Here is a 21,389-nt window from a genome sequence, read left to right as displayed (position 1 = left end):
TTATAACTGGTATTAAAATGATTCCTTGTTTTTTCGTGACTAAAACCTCACACGTTTTTGGTACGAAAATACCGGTTTGGTGTGAATTCTGTGGAAATGGTGTGTAATTTTTAAATGCACTGCCTACTCTAAGAATTCATGACGAACAAATATTGGAGAAGGGATTTAACTTTTTGTAGGTACATTTTGTTCTAATGCCTACCCTAGTTAAAAACCTTGTGTATGCCTTAAAAAATCTACACTACTAGTATCGACTAGTATCGCACCAAAAATTCACAAGCGTCAGTTCTTAGTGAACTACATAGCGTCTTCCCAAGACTTTTAACTGCTGTGTCCAACGTAACCCTGTATCTATTGACTGGAGACCCTTTCTCACAGTCACAGCCTAAACCGAGGTCCGAGTCTCAGAAGAGACGCCCTTAGTGAGTCTTTCCGCCCATCTACTCTCCTTCTGCCTTCGGGCCCCATCAGGAAACGCTTCTGCTCCCGGTCACGCCGAGGTCCCATCCTAAGGAGCCTAAGGCACATTGTTGTGTGGTATAAAGGACTTCAAAGAAAGAAAATCAAAATCTGATGTTGTTTTTATCAGATATTGGAATGGAATGGTTTGACAAGTCTAGAAAGAAAGTATGCTGTTTCTGTGAAATGAAATAAAAAGAAATTAAAGGAAATAAATATATGAAATGAAAATTAAAAAACGAAAAAAAAGGGAGCCGACCCGGGTTATACAACCAAAGCAACTAATAGAAGAAAAATATCTATAGAATTTGAAAGATTTTGGACTTATGTAACAATAGCTCCTACTAATAAGGGCCTAACACTGTCGACCTACTGTAGTACTTAACAGATTGGACTTACGTATCTAGAGTGGGAACTGGTAACTGAAATTGCAAAATTTTGCTTATGGTTAAATGTAAAAGTGAAAGTTAGTGACCAAATAATAATCAACTGTAACAGACACCAGTAGCATTTAGGGTATTGCTTAAGTAATAAAGCCTATTAAATTAGTCTATTTGACGATAATGAAATATATTAATAAAAAAACCATTTATTCTCAAATCTCTTATGTTTATTTTTGTTACTATTGTTAAAGGCCTCCTCCATCCTCTTCCATGACTCCCTTTTCTTTGCTGTTCTCATCAATTCGTTTTCGGCAGTTTTTATGATGTTGTCAGTCCACCTTTTGTTTGGTCTGCCTGCGTTCCTTATGCCATGTGGTCCTATCCACTTTGTTCATTGTAAGGTCCATCTTTCATCAAAGTAACGTGATATGCCAATTAGAAGACGACGATATTTAGGATTTTATATTTTTGACATTGGCTCACGTCTGGTCTGGTGCGGTAGGCATCGGTCGTGGCTAGTAACCACCCTACCATTAAGGACGTACCGCTAAGCGATTCAACGTTCCGGCACAGAAAACATATGTAGTTCCGGCATATGTATTCTGTGGGTCAGTGGCTAAACTTGTTCCTCTTCCAAGTATTCCTGCTTCCATGTTAGACTTCATCGTCACTTAACATCAGGTGAGATCACAAGTCAAAGACTATTAAATGAAAAAAATGAAAAAATTATAGTCGGACTTCAGTGTGTTTGTTTTTCTAGTAATCCTTGATGTAACAAGCAGATGGCCAACCAGATGTCAGTTGGAAATCCATCTCCTATAACCAATGATAATATTGCATATCAGATTTATTACAACGTCACTTAGCAAAATTAATATCCAAACTAAATAATGAGCATTTGAGCACCATCTGGGGATAAAAATTAAGTTGCAAAATGTAGTATAAACGAACAACTTAAATAAACAATTGTAATACGTATTTATTTACTAGTTGTTTCCTGCGGTTTCTCGAAATTCGGATTATACCTATATCTATATATTCCAATTAAAGAAATAAAACCTGTAAACTTAGCCTAAGTAAAAACTAGTTTATTGCAAAAACGAGTTTTTTTTTACCTGGGCTAAAAATCGAACCCACATTTTTATTAAAGCACATTGATTTAAGCTAAAGCAGAGAGAGCCCGAGAGGTCTTCAATACGTCATCATATCAGCCGATGGCCGTCCACTGCAGGACATAGGCCTATTGTAGGGATTTCCAAACATATACCTATGGTTGGTCCATCTACAAAGAATTGCCCGATACTGACTACGGGCTGGTCAGCGCAGGGCCAGATTTCTCGCATCGCTGCTGCCCGACACCGGCCTGTGCTTTTTAAAAATCTAGCCATTGTGAATGGATACACAGCCATTTGTCGGTCGCCTGAGCCTCGTCGGTCCATCTGCAGGGTGCACCACGAGCAGGTGAGGTTGGCAATTGGGGATACTGACTGGTACTAGCCTCCCCCTTGCACCTTACCGTATCTTCAATACATAAATACGAGTATATGAGTACATTGTAACGAAAGCTGTTAGCGATAAAGAGGTAAAATCGGGGAGTTGTAGGGGGTAATCTCTGGAACCGATTTCGGAAATTCTTTCACCAATAGAAAACCACGTTATTTCTGAGTATCATAGGCTATACTTTATCCCCGTATTCCACACGAAAGGTAACACGGATGTCTGTTAGTAGCTACAGAGGGTTAGACTTGTAGCTCATACTTTAAGCAAAGGAACAGGCACCATTTCGATAACGAAGTCTATCACGACCGCGCCAACATTCGTGGCACACGCTGCGCACGTGACAATGCTTGCATATTTTATACTATTGCCTAAAGCGGAGTTCACAATATACCATTTTAGGGTTCCGTACATGAAAAGAAAAATATTGTATCCTAATATCCACTTTAGTCTGCATCTGCAGGCTTATTCATTATCTTTGACGTGTGCTAGTAGATATATATGAAATTGAGATTCTATGTAAAAGTGTCATCCGATGCTTACTGATGAATAGACACAGTAGGTAAATTATATTTTGTCAATTGTGATGATTATTTTAATAGGTTGATAATAAAGACCAAAATAGTGAATAGGCCAGCTGATGTCATAAATAATTTTCGGATCTATAAAATTATATAAGTAGGTACTTATCCATTTATTATTAACTAGCTGACGCCGCGCGGTTTCGCCCGCGGTTATACCGTACTTCGAACCTACACCCTCGATGGCAGAGGTCATATCCACTAGGCTGTCACGTGAGGAAATCTGCGTACCTGAGAATTTTCTAAGCCTAACCCCTCTCATTCTGAGAGGAGACTCGTGCTCAACAGTGAGCCGAACATGGCTTATTAATGATGATGACCATACTTCACGTTTGTAATATTGAATGAATAAGCGGTGTCTAACAAATCGTAAACAAATTGCCGTTTCAAATGCTTGACATGGAAAGACTCCTTTATTGCCACGATGCAATTCCCCATTGGATAAACGTGGCATTGTGTTTATAAGTTATTGCCGCTTTATGGTGTTATTACGACACTTACATACATACACAGGTCCTATACCTTGGTAGAAGCAACTGTTTCAACATAGCTCACATCATTATCAACTCATATTCGTCTAAGCTCAAGTCTACGCTCTGAATGAGAGGGGTTAGGCCAATAGTCCACCACGCTGGCCCAATGCGGATTGGCAGACTTCACACTCGCAGAGAACTACGAAAATTCTCAGGTATGCAGGTCTCCTCATGATGTTTTTCCTTCACCGTCTGAGACACGTGATATTTAATTTCTTAAAATGCATACTACTGAAAAGTTGTAGGTGCATGCCCCGGACCAGATTCGAACCCACACACCCCGGAATCGGAGGCAGAGGTCATATCCACTGGGCTATCACGGCTCTCTATATCAAAGATGCTATATCAGAATTTAACCTTCAAATAGATTCGTAGATACTAAACAATAATAATAAACGAAAATCTGATCTAATCCATTTTAGATGCCAGTAAAATGTCAAGTGCTGCAAAATTCCACTGATCGCGCCTGCAAAGGTCGCCTTTGTTCATTTTATGTTCTGGATTAAATATGCCGAATTTATGTTAGTAGGTATCAAAGGTTATTTTGAAGTGAAAACGTATAGACTACAATCCCTTGAACAAAAATTACCTGTGAAATGACCCAACGTGAATAACGCTTACAAGGCTTTTACTATATCAGAAAATAACTCTGAGCACTATGCCGTCATTTCTGAGCGGTACAGGTGAGTACGCGAGGAGTAAGGCTTGCGACCCGTATAATTCGACTCACATTGGGTCATTTCACAGGTAATTTTTGTTCAAGGGCTTGTAGTCTAGTATTATTGCTTCCATTACTCAGACCAATTATAGAAGGACCTGTATCGCACTCATAGTCACGAAAAAAGTAGTCTGTCATTTTCTGAAGAAAACGAGCTTAGATTTGGTACATATCTTATACTAAACTAGAAGTTTTTGCCCTTTTTTACACCATTCAATTACACAAAAAGGTATTTTTACGGAGCTCTTTAAACGACGAACACGATTACAACTATGAAACATCGATTCTATAGACACAGTTTTTATAATCGCATTAGATTGTTGATCATATACTTTGACAGAAAAGTAACGTCTAGCGAGGCAGGTCCTATACAATAATTGATCTGAGGATCTAATCCATTTTAGATGCCAGTAAAATGTCAAGTGCTGCAAAATTCCACTGATCGCGCTTGCAAAGGTCGCCTTTGTTCATTTTATGTTCTGAATTAAATATGCCGAATTTATGTTAGTAGGTATCAAAGGTTATTTTGAAGTGAAAACGTATACACTACAATCCCTTGAACAAAAATTACCTGTGAAATGACCCAACGTGAATAACGCTTACAAGGCTTTTACTATATCAGAAAATAACTCTGAGCACTATGCCGTCATTTCTGAGCGGTACAGGTGAGTACGCGAGGAGTAAGGCTTGCGACCCGTATATTTCGACTCACATTGGGTCATTTCACAGGTAATTTTTGTTCAAGGGCTTGTAGTCTAGTATTATTGCTTCCATTACTCAGACCAATTATAGAAGGACCTGTATCGCACTCATAGTCACGAACAAAGTAGTCTGTCATTTTCTGAGGAAAACGAGCTTAGATTTGGTATACATCTTATACTAAACTAGAAGTTTTTGCCCGTTTTTTACACAATTCAATTACACAAAAAGGTATTTTTACGGAGCTCTTTAACCGACGAACACGACTACAACTATTTAACATCAATTCTATAGAGACAGTTTTTATCGCATTAGATCGTTGATCATATACTTTGACAGAAAAATAACGTCTAGCGAGGCAGGTCCTATACAATAATTGGTCTGAGTTCCATTACCATAGTGGTATGTCAATACAAAAATTAATGTAATAATCTGTGTACATACATAAAAACATACCAATCAATTTTGAGAATCCCCTCCTTTTAGAAGTCGGTTTAATATCGAAAGATACAATTCGGTGTTGCTGCTACATAACTATTTTTTTTTTATTATAATTTTGACGGCCTCCGTGGCGCAGTGGTAAAAACGGTGGATTTACAAGACGGGGGTCCTGGGTTCGATCCCCGGCTGGGCTGATTGGGGTTTTCTTCATTGGTTCTGGTCTGGCTGGCTGTAGCTAGTTAGGTACCACCCTATCGGAAAAGACGTACTGCCAAGCGATTTAGCATTCCGGTGCGATGTCGTGTAGAAACCGAAAGGGGTATGGATTTTCATCCTACTCCTAACAAGTTAGCCCGCTTCCATCTTAGATTGCATCATCACTTACCATCAGATGAGATTTTGTCAAGAGCTAACTTGTAAAGTATAAAATAAAATTAGAAAAAAACTATCTCTATCCAAAATTTAATTACACCATTGTGTACCTAAAGAATTATAGAATTTATTACATTCAGTTTATACTATGATCACATAAACGTAATTTTAACTCAAATAAAAATATAAGTATTCAAAATCTTTTGTTTACATACTTTTTTTTTACGATATCCCTTTTGACAAAAAAATCTCGCTTTTGCACTCAAAAAATTTCTTAACTCAAAAAAAATCAGCGTTACAAACGCTGTTTTCAATTATTAATTTATAATTATTATTACTTGACTTTAATATTTTAAAACGCGCACAATTTAATCTATTTTACAGTGACGTCACACGAAAACCTCCGATAATAAACGTGCAAATCTCACACTGCGGTTACTAAACATAATAAAATAATGACACGTTACACAATCTCAAAGCATATTTCTATATCAGACACGTGAGACGAACCGGTTTCGTCTTGGAAGCCATTTAGCTGTGGAGAATCGATATAGCATATAAAATGGTGAATAATGCCTCAGGTTATAGCTATTTATAATTAATGGCTTACCATGAGGCCAAGGTTGTGTGTCAAGAACAAGTTCATTTAAATTAATTTTATACAAAATAATCAAAATGGTGATATCCCTCATGTGGGGACTTAAAGCACGGAAAGACGTCGTGTCGATTCAGCCAGTCAATTCACTAACGTTCGCGTAATTTAGCTACCTATTCGAATAAGGATGATGACAGTTTTTTAAATTGTATATAAATTAAGAGTATGCTAATAGTAAAGCAAATTTGTAAAAGTAACAGGGTATCTGCGATCATTACTTTCGGAGCTACGGGGGTTTAAAGGGATTTGCGGCGCTGCCGCGGATCCCTGAAAAACGCCCCATTCAAAATGACACAGACTAATGACGTCGCGGGTAATATAATGATCGTTAGATTTGTATGTGCGTTCAAACAAAATTACTAATATGTTTGTTATTTGTGCGTTTATGTTTATAGTTCATGTATTAAAAAATGTCACATTTAATGTAAGGAAGCTAAAACTGTATGAATTTTCATCTAATTACGATAAAAGATTTTTAATAGATTTTGAATTTTTATAATCTCATTTATTCTGCAAATTTCCAGACAATTTTTGCTTTTTATGTATATATTAGTTAACATTGACCTTATTTACCCGAATGTATCATAAAAATCAATATATTCAAACTTAGTCATCATCCCCATTAACATTTAATCAATAATAACCGCATTTTTCGTATTCTTTAAAGTTCATTGTCAACCAAAATCACAATGTCTGGAAAATATCATCTGCCTAGTCTATGATTTCAACGATGGGTTGCCAGTAGGCATAGAATGACATTTTTAACCTACATTCAAAATTTTGATCAGTTAGCATTAAATAAATAGGGAATACGAAATCACGTGACTTAAGAATTATTAACAGTTAGCTAGTTGATAATTTTGTATATGTTCACTAAAATACGTCAAAGTTAGTGAACTGGCCTGCTGGTCATTATCAAAAAGTTCAAAGTGTTTATTAAACGCAAGCTTTTAGGAAAGTCTTATTATAGTGTGATTATATAAATGACAAAAAAGCTTGGTGTTAAACTGTATTAAACGACTGTGTGCTTAGTTTTAAATAACTTTGTAAAATGGTGGTAAACAAAAAAAAGTAAACATTGCCTGAGTTTGTTGTGGGCTCTTCTCGGACCAAGGCGCGTTTGGAACCCTCGTAACTTTACTTTTAAGTTTTCGACTATTATTACCACCATTAGATTAAATTAAATTATGACATAATCCTGACATTTCAAAAGTGCTTGTAAACTGAGCCTAATTGAAATTAATGAATTTTGAATTTAGAATTTATCATTAACATCAAATAATAATAAGATAAGATCGGTAATTGAGCAATGATAGCCCAGTGGATATGCCCTCTGCCTTCGGTTCAGAGGGCGTAGACTCGCTTATGAAATTAAATATCACGTGTCTCAAACGGTGAAGAAAAAGTATCGTAAGGAAGCCTAAGAATGTTTTTAAGAGCGCGCAGCGCGTCGGTACGATATGGATAACATTCGAAGCGCAAACGAGACGCCGAATTATGACTTTCACGTGAGTGAAGCACGGAGCTATTGACGCGCGACGCAAATTTTATAACATGAGCGCCAAAACCATTTTTACCTAATTGCAAGTAAATTAAACAACATAACGAAAAACAAAATGGCCATGTTCAAGATATATACTCAATTTTCTATACAAAACAAAAATTTAAGAAAATAAGTTTGCTTTTCCTGAGATTGAAAGCAAAATGTGAGCAAAACATGTATTTTTCAAAAAAATAAACTATCGAGAAAAGTTTTACAAATTTTGTATTTTGAATAGTCATAACGAAGCTAACACTTTGAAATATCATTTACCCAAATATCAGGCTCCTAACTTTTCCAGAATCTGAGCTCCAGAACCATTTGTAACCACCAAATTACATATTGCACACTCTTAATGATCTATGTATGGCGACCCCGAACCGGAAAGCGCAGTGTTGGTCGACCTCCCACTAGGTCCGATGATATTAAGCGGGTTGCAAGGGGCCACTGGATGCTGGCGGCTCAAGATCGTTCCTATGTCCAGCAGAGGACGTCCATCGGCTGATATGATGATGATATTTTAATACCTAAATTGAAAAACCGTTATTATTATATGAGATAAGTTATCTGGATGTATGTTGGGTTAGGTACCTAGTATTCCTAGTGTTATAACTAGTTTGAGCTAACCGCATCAGGGCAGGATATCGGCTAACGTGGCCATTGACCTCTAACTACAGTTATGATCGGCCCTCTATGTGTGGAACCTTCCTATGTGTAGTGGCTAGACCTTCGGTGATGTGAGCGTGTAATCTTACTAGACACGGGCATAAGTTAGTTATTTCCGCATATCGTCTCCAAAGAGTAAAAAAATTTTTGTAGGTTTGGGATTTTGGATTTTTGATTTAATTGATTTAGAGCCGTGATAGCCCAGTGGATATGAACTCTGCCTCCGATTCCGAAGAGTGTGGATTCGAATCCGGTCCGAGGCATGCACCTCCAACTTTTCAGTTGTGTGTATTTTAAGAAATTAAATATCACGCGTCTCGCTGAGTGGAACGCTAAATCACTTGGCGGTACGTCTTTGTCGGTAGGGTGGTAACTAGCCACTGCCAAAGCCTCGTACCAGCCAGACCTGGACCAATTAAGAAAACCTCAATTGGCCCAGCTGGGGATCGAACCCATCACCTCCGTTTTGTAAATCCACCACGCATACCACTGCGCCACGGAAGCCGTGCCTTGGGAGTGTAGGTCTTTTATCAAAATTAGTTGAGGGAGCCAATTAGACGAGCGGCAAATCCCGCTCTTTAGTTTTTCTCTTTTACCACGAAGTATTTTTTTTTATTACTTTTGTCATTTCTGTTTTTTTTAAGTTTTTCCCCGAGAAGATATAGTAATAATGTATAGATTACATTTTACAAATGTTTGCTTTCACACGTAAGGGGCCCCATTAGTCCGGAGGCCTCGTATCATTCATACGGTTGATACGGCGGTAGCTATGCCCCTGTATAGTAACCACTAGGGTAACACACAAAAGCCTTGTCCATTGACTGACGAATTTTCGAAACTTTATAAAATAACGAAGTTTTGACCACCATAGGCTGTAAGACTATTCTAGAATAGTCCTTCATTAGTTAGAAGAAGTCCTATGAACTTTGAAGATCATTTAAAGTAGTCTCAAATTAGAATTACTCATAGACGTGTAAAGCCGATCCTGTATGAATACCTTTAGTATTACACATCACTAATCATCAACAAAATTGTTTTCACTGTACGCAAAACCCGCTTGACATTTGCGGTGTGCGAACCATAATCATGGGCCTATGCAACGTATGATTAATATAATTAGACCTTTACCAAGAATAGACAATGAGCAATATTGTACTTATTTAAGATTGAACTTAAAACCGAAACCTGAAGTCTAGTTCGGACTACTTTAGCATTTTAGTCCAGTAGCGTAAATACTACTTGCTTAAAAAATCGTTCGCACTTTGTTCGAGTACCATTGAATCTGTATTTTTTTCCAAAAAAAGGAGAAAAAGGGCATGGTCAATTGTCGTCTGTTTGTTTAAATAACTTGAAAGGTATTTTTTTTTTTATTATTTATTACTAGCTGACGCCGCGCGGTTTTACCCGCGTGGTTCCCGTTCCAGTAGGAATATGGGGATAATATATAGCCTATAGCCTTCCTCGATAAATGGGCTACCTAACACTGAAAGAATTTTTCAAATCGGACCAGTAGTTCCTGAGATTCGCGCGTTCAATCAAACAAACAAACTCTTCAGCTTTATAATATTAGAATAGATTTTTTTTTCCATCTTCCCCCCCCCCCCCCCCCCCCTTAAAGTGTCCCCATATTCAAATTTTATCTATTCACGATACATTCCTGTATTTGGGACACAATAATTGATATGTGTATCAAATTTTAATTAGCTTGGTGCAGTACATTAGGAGAAAACAGACAGACCTTAAAATGTGCGCGATTTTAAGGGTTATTAGGATTCCGTTTTTGTACTACGTACGTTCGGAACCTTAAAAAAAAGTGTCAACTAGCCTATTAGTCGTTTATAGACTGTGTTAGAAACGGGTACCTAGATATGATCACAGAACATATAATAGAGCGCTAAAGCTGCACTTAGCTATACCTAATCCAAAAGGCGGGAATGAACCGATGACCATTTCAGTGTTAAGACCGCCCCTAACCGTACCGTTAAATAGGCCTGTAGGTGTCTACACCAAGCTAATATATTCCATGAAAATCCGGTAAGCAGTTTCTGAGATGATCAAGCAAACACACAGGCAGATAGACACATCTTTAAAAATCCCATCTTCCTCTGTAACCTTCGTATCAACCCATATTCGGCTCACGCCTGAGCTCGAGTCTCCTCTCAGAATAGACGACCATGCTGGCCCAATGCGGATTGGCAGACTTCACACACCCAGAGCATTAAGAAAATTCTCTGTAACCTTAACTCATCTAAATTGGTCAAGTGTGAAAACAACCAACACTATGTATGGATACTTTGAAGTTAATAGTGTTTGACTTATCAAGTTAGTTATACATAATGTATATGGTCATTAAAGATTAATTATTATGATATTCATGTAATGATTGATTGATATAAAGCTTGGAGTATGCGGAAAGCCAGGCGGCAAGCATACCTAATAGCAATTAGTTGGTATTTGAATATCCAGATAGTTACGTACTAATGTATGAATAACTAGCGGACTCCCGCGACTTCGTCCACGTGAAACCCCTCCCTACCCTACCCTACTCCCATACTACACCTATCCTACCATACCACTACTCAGCCCTACCCCCACCTCTAACCTAACTTACCCTATCCTACCCCTACCCTAAGTGTTCTATGTCTGTCTTCTGGTTCTAAGCTACCTCTCCACCATTTTCAGCCAAAACGGTCCAGCCGTTCTTAAATTATAAATAGTCTTAACTCGATTTTCTTTTATAAGTATTTATAGAAGATGTCAAAAGCTCCAATAGCGTATCCAGTATTCTATTCAGGGGGCAAATATTTCAAATTGATTAATGCTAGCTACACACCATCCATTAAGCCCAAATGCCTGCAGAACAAACGGCTTGACACCCGAGAAAACTGATCGAGTGTTGGTCTATCTGCATGATGTCATGTACATCGGTGTGATCCCCCGTCAGTGGGACTATCATAGTATCCCAAAACTACTAGAATACATATCAAGAACTAGGTACTCATAGAAACAACAGAAACAACAAAACAAGAAATAAAACAAAACAAGAAATAAAATAATTCTCAATCCTCAAATCGGTCTCAAAATTGAAGCAACGCTTTTAGTATCTAATGAAGCAATAAACAGGAAATATATTATCTAAATGGTACATCCAATTAAGTTATCAATAATAATATCAACCTTCAATTAAACCTTCAATGAAACCTTCAATTAAATTTTTTAGATAGTAACATGGAAAATTTTATAGCTATTAATTTATGACATTTTCTTTAATAGATAACATACTAGTAAGACAGGGAATCCCCACATATTGTATGATAACAACTATTAAATACCTAGCCAATCAGGTGAGATTGTAGTCAAGGGCTAACTTGTAAAAAAAAAAAAAAAAATACTATTTAAAATGGGTACTTACTCCAAACAGAAACGTATCATATTATTGTATTGATAAAGATAAACAGGCAATCAACAACATTTTCCTTTGAGGCATATGGCATGAGGTCAAATTACTAACTAAAGGCCAGCGCACACCTATCTGGCAAGCCGCAGAGTATTTTTAATGAAGCCATAATCCAAATTCAGGCTTAGTTGCAAATTGCAAACAATTGCATTTGTTACTATAGTCAAACTAATAATAATTAAGACTTTTTAACAATCTTACAATTTACATTTCATCTTAATCTAACACATAAATATACAAACAGGTTTCATCATCATCTCCTTACCCTTATCCCACTTAAGTGGGGTCGGAAAAATATGTCAATCTTTTCCATTCGTTTCTATTACTCGTCAACTCATCATCCACTCCTTTTACACACATGTCCTCTTTCACACAATCCAACCATCTCTTCTTTGGCCTTCCTCTCCTCTTATGACCTTCCACTTGCACATTTAACATTTTTCTAGTAATATGACTTTCCTCTCTACGCATTACATGTCCATACCAAGCTAACCTTCTACTCCTCAATTTTTCTGTCACTGGCGCCACCTTCAGACTTCCTCTTATATACTCATTCCTTATTTTATCTATTCTTGTCACACCACACATCCATCTCAACATACGCATTTCGTTCACATGCATTCGTTTACTATCCATCCCTTTCACCGCCCAACATTCTGATCCATACAAACAGGTTTATATAAATTAATGCTAAACATATAAATATTTTTTTATTTTTTTATAGAATAGGGGATATAGAGCTTGGATCCACCCTACTACAATGTGGGTTAACAGGATTAGGTTTATAATATTAATTCATTTGACAACCGCTATCAGCTTTTATTGATAGACATCACATAACGCCAGTCACACACGATGAAGTTTTTTTGTCAAGTCTGCAGTGCGTTTGATGTTGAAAATAAAATATCAAGATAATAACCATAAACATATTTCGAACTTGATAGTGTATGGCAGGCGTAACAGCAATATTTTTATACGTTATCTAACATTATCACTTGTGGCCAGTACAAGTAAAACCTGTTAGATCATACAATTTAGCAAGGTAGAAATATTTTTATGAGTAATATAATGTAGGTAATACGTTGCAGCTTTAGTACCCTGATTGGAATTTACATAAATATGCGTGGGTGTTGTTTGTTCATACTTTATAATCTAAACTATTAACAAAGAGGTATTATAGGACTCAAAAGTGATTACAAATATAAGAAAACTAATGTCGAAAAAAGGTTATGATTCACAACACTTGTCAGGACAACTTAATTAACATATCAAACTGTAACCAAAATAAGACCCTAGAATGGCAGAGAATGACCTTGAGTGGAGTCACGTACTTGAGAACGATGTGTGTAGGGTTAAAGGCGCCTTTTACTGATATCAAACACTCCCCTTTTCCACTCAAATCACTCTCTCCGACTATCCCAAGTAACCCATAAAGAATTACACAACAAGAGATGTGGACGACTCGAACGCCACGAGCACACTGAAGTTAACACGAGATCGAGCGACGTCATATTTGTCACAGACTACTATTCCCAATACTAAACGGCGATAACAGAGGTAAGATTGGATTTTTTGTTTGTTTATTACGATTTATCTCAAAATAGCGGACGCCCGCAACTTCGTTCACATGGAATTCAGCTTTTAACAAATCGCGCGGGTCCATGGATTATTATTATTAATTGAAAAATTAGCGTATGTGTTAACACATGGTATTATCTATCTTCGTTTTAAATTTCAGCCACATAGGTTCAGTAGTTGCGGCGTTAAAGAGTAACAAACATCCATACAAACTCTCGCGTTTATAATATTAGTAGGATACAACTTTAATTTTAAAAATTTTAAAGTTAGAAAGCTATCTTCAGCAAGTAACATAGACTAAAAGGTTTTAAAACAATATTTTCAAAGCATTTTTGGTATTTAACTTAACAAACCCCATACGAGCAACTGCTAAGTTTCTTGATGGTTCTTCTTTCTGGAAGGTTTCCTGTCTTCTAAATCAAACAAACAAACAACTTGACGTTTCAAAAGAGCAATTTAACTAAACGAATGTTATATAATACGCATAATTTTGCGTGTGACAGCATATACTTAACTACTCGTACTTATTATTGCAATTATCTTGTCTCAGCATAATTTATGCCTGATTATATGTATAATATAATAACACTGAATGATTTATAAGAAATGTTATCTATTTATAAAAATTATTAATATTAATTAATTCATTATTTTTGTAATAAAATTTCGAGAGTGTTTAATAATAATTAATTATTTTTGTAGAACATATCTTTTATCGTAATTATCTTAAAATTCTTTGATTATGCATTAAGCATGTACCATCAAATACGATAATAATTCATTTAATTTTCACACAGGAAATACATAATATTATTAAACTATCTATCAGGTTTGTAGTGTGAACGTAAATAATTAATTATTTATTGTATTTAATGTATTTCTAACACATAATGTATGAATTATTCATTTTATATCGTAATGCATATCATTATATTATGTATAAATATTGACATAGATGTTTATTTGCTTCAGTGGGTTAGTTTAATAATAGACTAACGAATGCTCGCATCTTACTAGGTACGCGTGAAGTCCCGCGGGAACGGTATTTTTTCGGGATAAAAAGAGACTATAAAATCCAGCAAAATCTCTCTTTAACTTGCTTAAAGACCTTGGCCTGTCTAGAAGTGCAGCTAGTTCTATTTTAGAACGAGTATCCAAAGCTGCTCTAATAGGACCTTACCAAATTTGGATAAGCAGGGAGAACAACACGAGCGGAGAACGGGGAGTGTTGATCGATCGTCAAGGAATTCCTTAACCCTACATCCTGTAGTCACAAGTTCCGGACTCTGCTCGGAGTTCTTATCTCTACCACGCGATGGACCCGGCACCCGCACGGTGAATCCATGGAATGCTAAGATATTCGTCTCGCTCCATAACCTCCTCTATCTTCCAGTAAAAGTCCTATTAAAATCGGATCATTCGTTCCAGAGATTAATTATCCTGCTAAAACAGAAAGACAGATGGACAAAAATAAAAAAAAGATTATGTTTTAGTATCGTGTAAATAGTTACTAAGTACTTAAATAAACACAGTAATTTTGAACTCACAGACCGACATTTCAGTTTTATTTATGTACGTATGACCTACCATATATGTATTCTTCACTATTTTCTTTTCACTAGTATAAGAACGAATGAACAATGTTTACAAACAGTTCAATTAGACGTTTTAATGCACTGAACGCCGTGTAGGGATATTCTGGATATCATGTACGGTTGACAAAAAAAACTCCTAGTTCGAATTGAAAAATTATCCTCTATAAAATTTCTAAAAAAAAACACCACAACAGCATATAATAATCTTCTAAAGTTAACTTTTATCTAAATATTCCACACGAATGAAATCGCAGGGGTCTGCGACTTTCTCCGCCTTCAGACCTTAATCTGACCCTGTCGCAAATTCGTTCTTAGCTACCTATAAACTACATCCCTGCCGAATTTGGCCTATCGATATACATATCGTGTGCAGTGGGGTGCACTTCATACATGTATTGCATACCCTAAGAGTTATCTTCTTAGTGCTCATTGAATACAGATGTTTCCAGTTTGCTTAATTTTATTACTAGCATACCCTGATCAACAACCTTATGCATGCCACTGATCGTGTGTAACCTTTCGCACATAACTTATTATTTTGGTAAATGATGAAAAAATATAGGAAGAAAACCAAAGCATATTTTCCTCATCAATATTACGTTTAATCTAATTGCCCAAGTTCTCTGCAGTATTACGTTTAATTGCCCAAGTGTAACCAATTTTGTTTTGTAGACACAACTTGGTGGTAAGTGCTGTCATAGTTACTTCATGTCACAAATCTAGATTCAGCCCGTCATTGCGGAACTGTTAGCGGAGTGCAACGGATGACAGAAATAAAACGTGACTAATTAACTATTTTGTAACATAGGCTACTGAAGAATGACATCTGAATAAAACATTTAATTAACAATCATTTTACTGTACCGGCGGTCCAGTGATTAGAATGTAACTTCATAGCCTATAATCATCAACATGTCAGCCGATGGACGTCCACTGCAGGACATAGGCCTTTTATAGAGACTTCAAAACATCACGATCCTGAGCCGCCTGCATCCAGCGAATTCATGTGACTCGCTTGATGTCGTCAGTCCACCTGGTGGAGGGTCGACCAACACTGCACTTTCTGGTGCGGGGCTGCCGTTCCAGCACCTTGGGAAACCAACGTCCATTGCCTCTTCAAACTATGTGTCCCGCCCATTACCACTTCAGCTTCGCGACTCGTTGAGCTATGTCGTTGACTTTGGTTCTCCTGCGGATCTCCTCATTTCTAATTCGATTCCTCAAGTCTCAAAACCATAGCTCATCACTGGCAACAAGCACTGTTCTAGAGTTTTGTCTTCAGGCACAGGAAATGATATCGCGAAGTTTCCCGAATGCACAGCCGAGTTGGATTCGGCGGTTCACCTCCTCGAAATTCGCCCTACCTAACTGGACCATATTGTATGCTGTGACATACTGAACTTTTATTTATTTTAAGATGTTTTTAACCGACTTCCAAAAAGGAGGAGGTTCTACGTTAGGCTGTATGTATGTTTTTTTTTTTTTTTTTTTTTATGTATGTCCAGCGATAATTCCGTCAATTATGGACCGATTTTGAAAATTCTTTTTTTGTTTTGTAGGGTTTACTTCCAGGGTGGTCCCATTTTTTTCATGTCAGGATCTGATGATGGCATCCTGGAGAAATTGAGAGAAACTTTCGAAAGTTGTAGAGACGGCTAGTACGTTTGTTAGTGTTTCCATAAGGTATTTTAAACCACTACAACTTAATGAAGGTTTGGAGTTGGTCTGATGATGGAGCCGAAACACAGACGATGGAACTCGTCAAGGATTTACAGCAGTCACCTTTTGTTTGGGCTTGATTAATTTGTATTGATGAGTACTTTCCACCTATATGGGTTGTGACTGTATTAAGGGTCTGATGATGAAGACGAGGGACAGTGAAGAGAACTCCTCGACGGTTCACAGTAGCTACCTTGTGTTTGGACTTGATAAATTTGTATTGATGAGAACTTACCACCTAGATGGATTGTGACTGTATTAAGGGTCTGATGATGAAGACGAGGGACAGTGAAGAGAACTCCTCGACGGTTCACAGTAGCTACCTTGTGTTTGGACTTGATAAATTTGTATTGATGAGAACTTTCCACCTAGATGGATTGTGACTGTATTAAGGGTCTGATGATGAAGACGAGGGACAGTGAAGAGAACTCCTCGACGGTTCACAGTAGCTACCTTGTGTTTGGACTTGATAAATTTGTATTGATGAGAACTTTCCACCTAGATGGATTGTGACTGTATTAAGGGTCTGATGATGAAGACGAGGGACAGTGAAGAGAACTCCTCGACGGTTCACAGTAGCTACCTTGTGTTTGGAGTTGATAAATTTGTATTGATGAGAACTTTCCACCTAGATGGATTGCGACTGTATTAAGGGTCTGGTGATGAAGACGAAGCACAGTGAAGAGAACTCCTCGACGGCTCACAGTAACTACCTTGTGTTTGGACTTGATAATTTTGTATTGATAAGAACTTTCCACTTAGATAGGTTGTGACTATACACACGCAGTGGGTATGCTAACACTAAAAATAAAAAAATAAAAATTTTAATAAAAAAAATTCAACCGACTTCCAACTCAAAAAATAACTTTAACTAAAAAGCAAAAAATAACATCCTACCTATGTGCTACCTTCTGATCAGTTGGAAGGCGGTGCCAAGCCAGTATCGTGTTTTAATTAAAGCTGTTTCTGGAATAACCACAGAAATTTTGTAGTTTAAACGTATTTAATTAAAACACGATACTGGCTTGGCACCGCCTTCCAACTGATCAGAAGGTAGCACATAGGTAGGATGTTATTTTTTGCTTTTTAGTTAAAGTTATTTTTTGAGTTGGAAGTCGGTTGAATTTTTTTTATTAAAATTTTTTTAGTAATGAATTAAATAAGTTAGCACGTTAAGATGTCGCTCGTGGCATTAACATTCGAACATCGCTAATAATTTAATTACCATTCCAAATCCAAAATTCGCCAACCCATTATTATTGGAGCAGCGTGGGTTTTAGCTCCATATCTTCTCTTCTGATGTTTCGATATTTTTTTTCACTTTCAAATAGCACGCACTGCAGATTTAACAATAAACTTGATCGTGTGTGGTTGGCGTTGCGAAGCGCAAGCATCATTGATTTTATTTTTCTACATTTTGAAAAATAAATGTTGATTAATTTTTTGCTAACGCTACACGAGATATTTTGTTATCATAACAAGCTAGAAATACACAGCGTGTACGCCTTTAGCCATTTTGCTGTATATTTACTGTTTAACTGGGCAAATCTACATGGGATCGAAGATAAATAACACGGTGGTATTTGGTTCCTTCATTATCAACCCTCGGCTCACTGCTGAGCTCTAACCCCTCTCTATCTTAGATTCTCCTCTAAGATAGAGAGGGGTTAGGCCTTAGTCCACCACGCTGGCCCAATGCGGATTGACAGACTTCACACACGCAGAGAATTAAGAAAATTTCCTTCACCGTTTGAGTCACGTGATATTTAATTTCTTAAAATGCACATTTCATAACAGAAAAGTCGGAGGTGCATGCCCCGACCGGATTCGAACCCACACGCTCCGGAATCAGAGGCGCAGGTCATATTCACTGGGCTATCACGGCACCTTGGTTACTTGAGATAAATACTAAAAGATTTTACATCTGATGTTAAGTGATGACTTCTTGTCATTATTTTAGAAATGGAACCGACATTTTTTTTCATTTCTGTTATTTTGATTTTAACACATAACTACTAAACTCATATTCATGAAAATTAAATGGGACCAATCTGGAAGTATATATAGTCTTTCAAACAAAAAATAATTTTCAAAATCTATATATATAAAAGAAAGTCGTGTTAGTTACTCCACTTATAACTCAAGAACGGCTGAACTGATTTAGCTAAAAATTGGCAGGGAGGTAGTTTAAAGCCAGGAGAAGGACATAGGATACATTTTTTTTTGTAGAGGTAGTTGAAAGTTTACATAGAGTTTCACGCGGACGAAGACGCGGGCGTCCGCTAGTTGGTTAATAAATGACGAAGTTACGAATATTAGGTAACAAACATTAAGCGATAAACAAAATCTTTAGTCGCTTTAAGAAGTAGGTATACTATAAAAAATTACCATGTTTGTTGTGTATTAACATAAAGTAAAGCAATCAAGTGCAATTGAATGTACTAATTGATCTCAATACCTCAAGAGCACTCAAGTCTCAAGCCCCGGGGCTCGAACCCGCACTTCATATGATGCAACCCATGCCGTAGTACCAAAATACACACGTCAAGTGTTTAGACAATCAGTTTAACTGCCTTTGTAATTGGACATTGCACCTATTAAGAGAGCCGTGATAGCCCAGTGGATTTGACCTCTTCCTCCGATTCCGAAGAGTGTGAGTTCGAGTCCGGTCCGTGGCATGCACCTCCAACGTTTCAGTTGTGTGCTTCTTAAGAAATTAAATATCACGTGTCTCAATCGGTGAAAGAAAACATCGTGAGGAAACCTGCATACCAGAGAATTATCTTAATTCTCTGCGTGTGTTAAGTCTGCCAATCCGCATTGGGCCAGCGTGGTGGACTATTGGCCTTACTCCTTTCATTCTGAGAGGAGACTCGAGCTCAGCTGTGAGCCGAATATGGGTTGATGACGACGACCTATTAAGAATAGTATTGGTCCAGTGATTGGTTGCTTTGGATCCTGAAGGTTTAAATGAGTCGGATTTTTTTCTTATCGATTAAATCAAATATAACTTGAAACCTGTTTTAGTGTCTCTCTATTTCATCATCATCATCATGACAGCCGATGGACGTCTACTGCAGGACATAGGCCTTTTGTAGGGACTTCCAAACACGATCCTAGGCCGCCTGCATCCAGCGAATCCTTGCGACTCGCTTGATGTCATCAGTCCACCTGGTGACCAACACTACAGAAAACATTCAGAAACTTGGCTCAACGGCCATCGGCTCTGCGAGCTATGTGCCCCGTCCATTGTCACTTCAGCTTCGCGACTCGTTGAGCACAGTGGGCGATGGAACGAGCTGAAGAACCAAAGTCACCAACATAGCGCCACTTAAATCTATTTTAATTTTACTGTAATTAAAAAACTGACTAATACAATCACATGTCATACAAAAATGCGGAAGAAATTCGCACACGGTTGAATAAGTTGTATGGTCGCCGATCTTTGCCTGTCACAAAGAAGACAAAAAAAAATTGCAGGTAATATTAGGAAGTATTTTCCTAATAGAACTACTACGAGATTAATAATAATTATTGTCGTGTTGGAAGGTGCGTGTCGATTTCTTTTAATGAAGTGATTTCTGACAAACTGGGTGAAAAGTATACTAAATTTATTAAAATATACTGTCATTCGTGCTCAGTTAGCGTGGCGACTTGAAGAATTACGGTCAAATGCAATTTGCAGAATACAATTGGCTCCACTTAGCGGGAACCGGGTCAAGGGTTGGCTAGTTCAAGTGTTGATAATTCCACTTTATTGCATCTGATCTCTTGATAATGTAATTGTTGCGCATCTTATGCCAACCAACGCTAGACAACTTTAATTTAATTATTATTAATTATCTTGGGAACATTTCTGTAAGTCATTGAATTAATCCAAATTTTTGTACTCTATTATTGTGAACAGAGGGCCTAGTGGCAGTTTGATACTGTTATTGTCACGTAACGTAAACGCGAATTTCTAAGCAATTAAAACAGCGCCATCTTGTAGCACTACTGCACAACTGTTTCAATTCCATATAAATTTGCGTTTACTTCAACGTGATAGTAACAGTATGAAAAAATTGAAAACTCGCACTAGGCACACTGTTAGCGATATGGCTACCTACTATTGACACAGCTTTATACATATAAAGCATAGCAATCTGACGCCGCGCGGTTTCACTCGCGTGGTTCCCGTTCCCGTAGGAATACTAGGATAATATACATCCTATAGCCTTCCTCGTTGAATGGGCTATCTAACACTGAAAGAATTTTTCAAATCGGACCAGTAGTTCCTGAGATTAGCGCGTTCAATCAATCAATCAAACAAACAAACTTTTCAGCTTAATAATATATATTAGTATAGATTTACTATACGAGTATACCGGACGCCCGCGACTTGGTCCGCGCTATAGTCAGGGATCCCTAGAACTGTTGTTACTAACCAGCTGTTTTTTTACTGTTTCTTAATTAATAGTTAGGTACCTATACAATTTAACAGCCACATTGTCCTA

General features: G+C 37.3%; 1 protein-coding gene across 2 annotated transcripts in view; it reads left to right on the top strand.

The window, feature by feature from the left end:
- Positions 1–21,389, top strand: part of LOC112048345 (torso-like protein) — a 64,034-nt gene that overhangs the window by 24,697 nt on the left and 17,948 nt on the right. The gene's annotated exons all lie outside the window — the stretch shown is intronic.

This window comes from Bicyclus anynana, chromosome 23 (genome assembly GCF_947172395.1).
Source record: "Bicyclus anynana chromosome 23, ilBicAnyn1.1, whole genome shotgun sequence".
Classification (NCBI taxonomy): Eukaryota; Metazoa; Arthropoda; class Insecta; order Lepidoptera; family Nymphalidae; genus Bicyclus; species Bicyclus anynana.
Note: the sequence above shows the minus strand (reverse complement) of the source record. Positions and strands in the feature narration are given on the sequence as shown.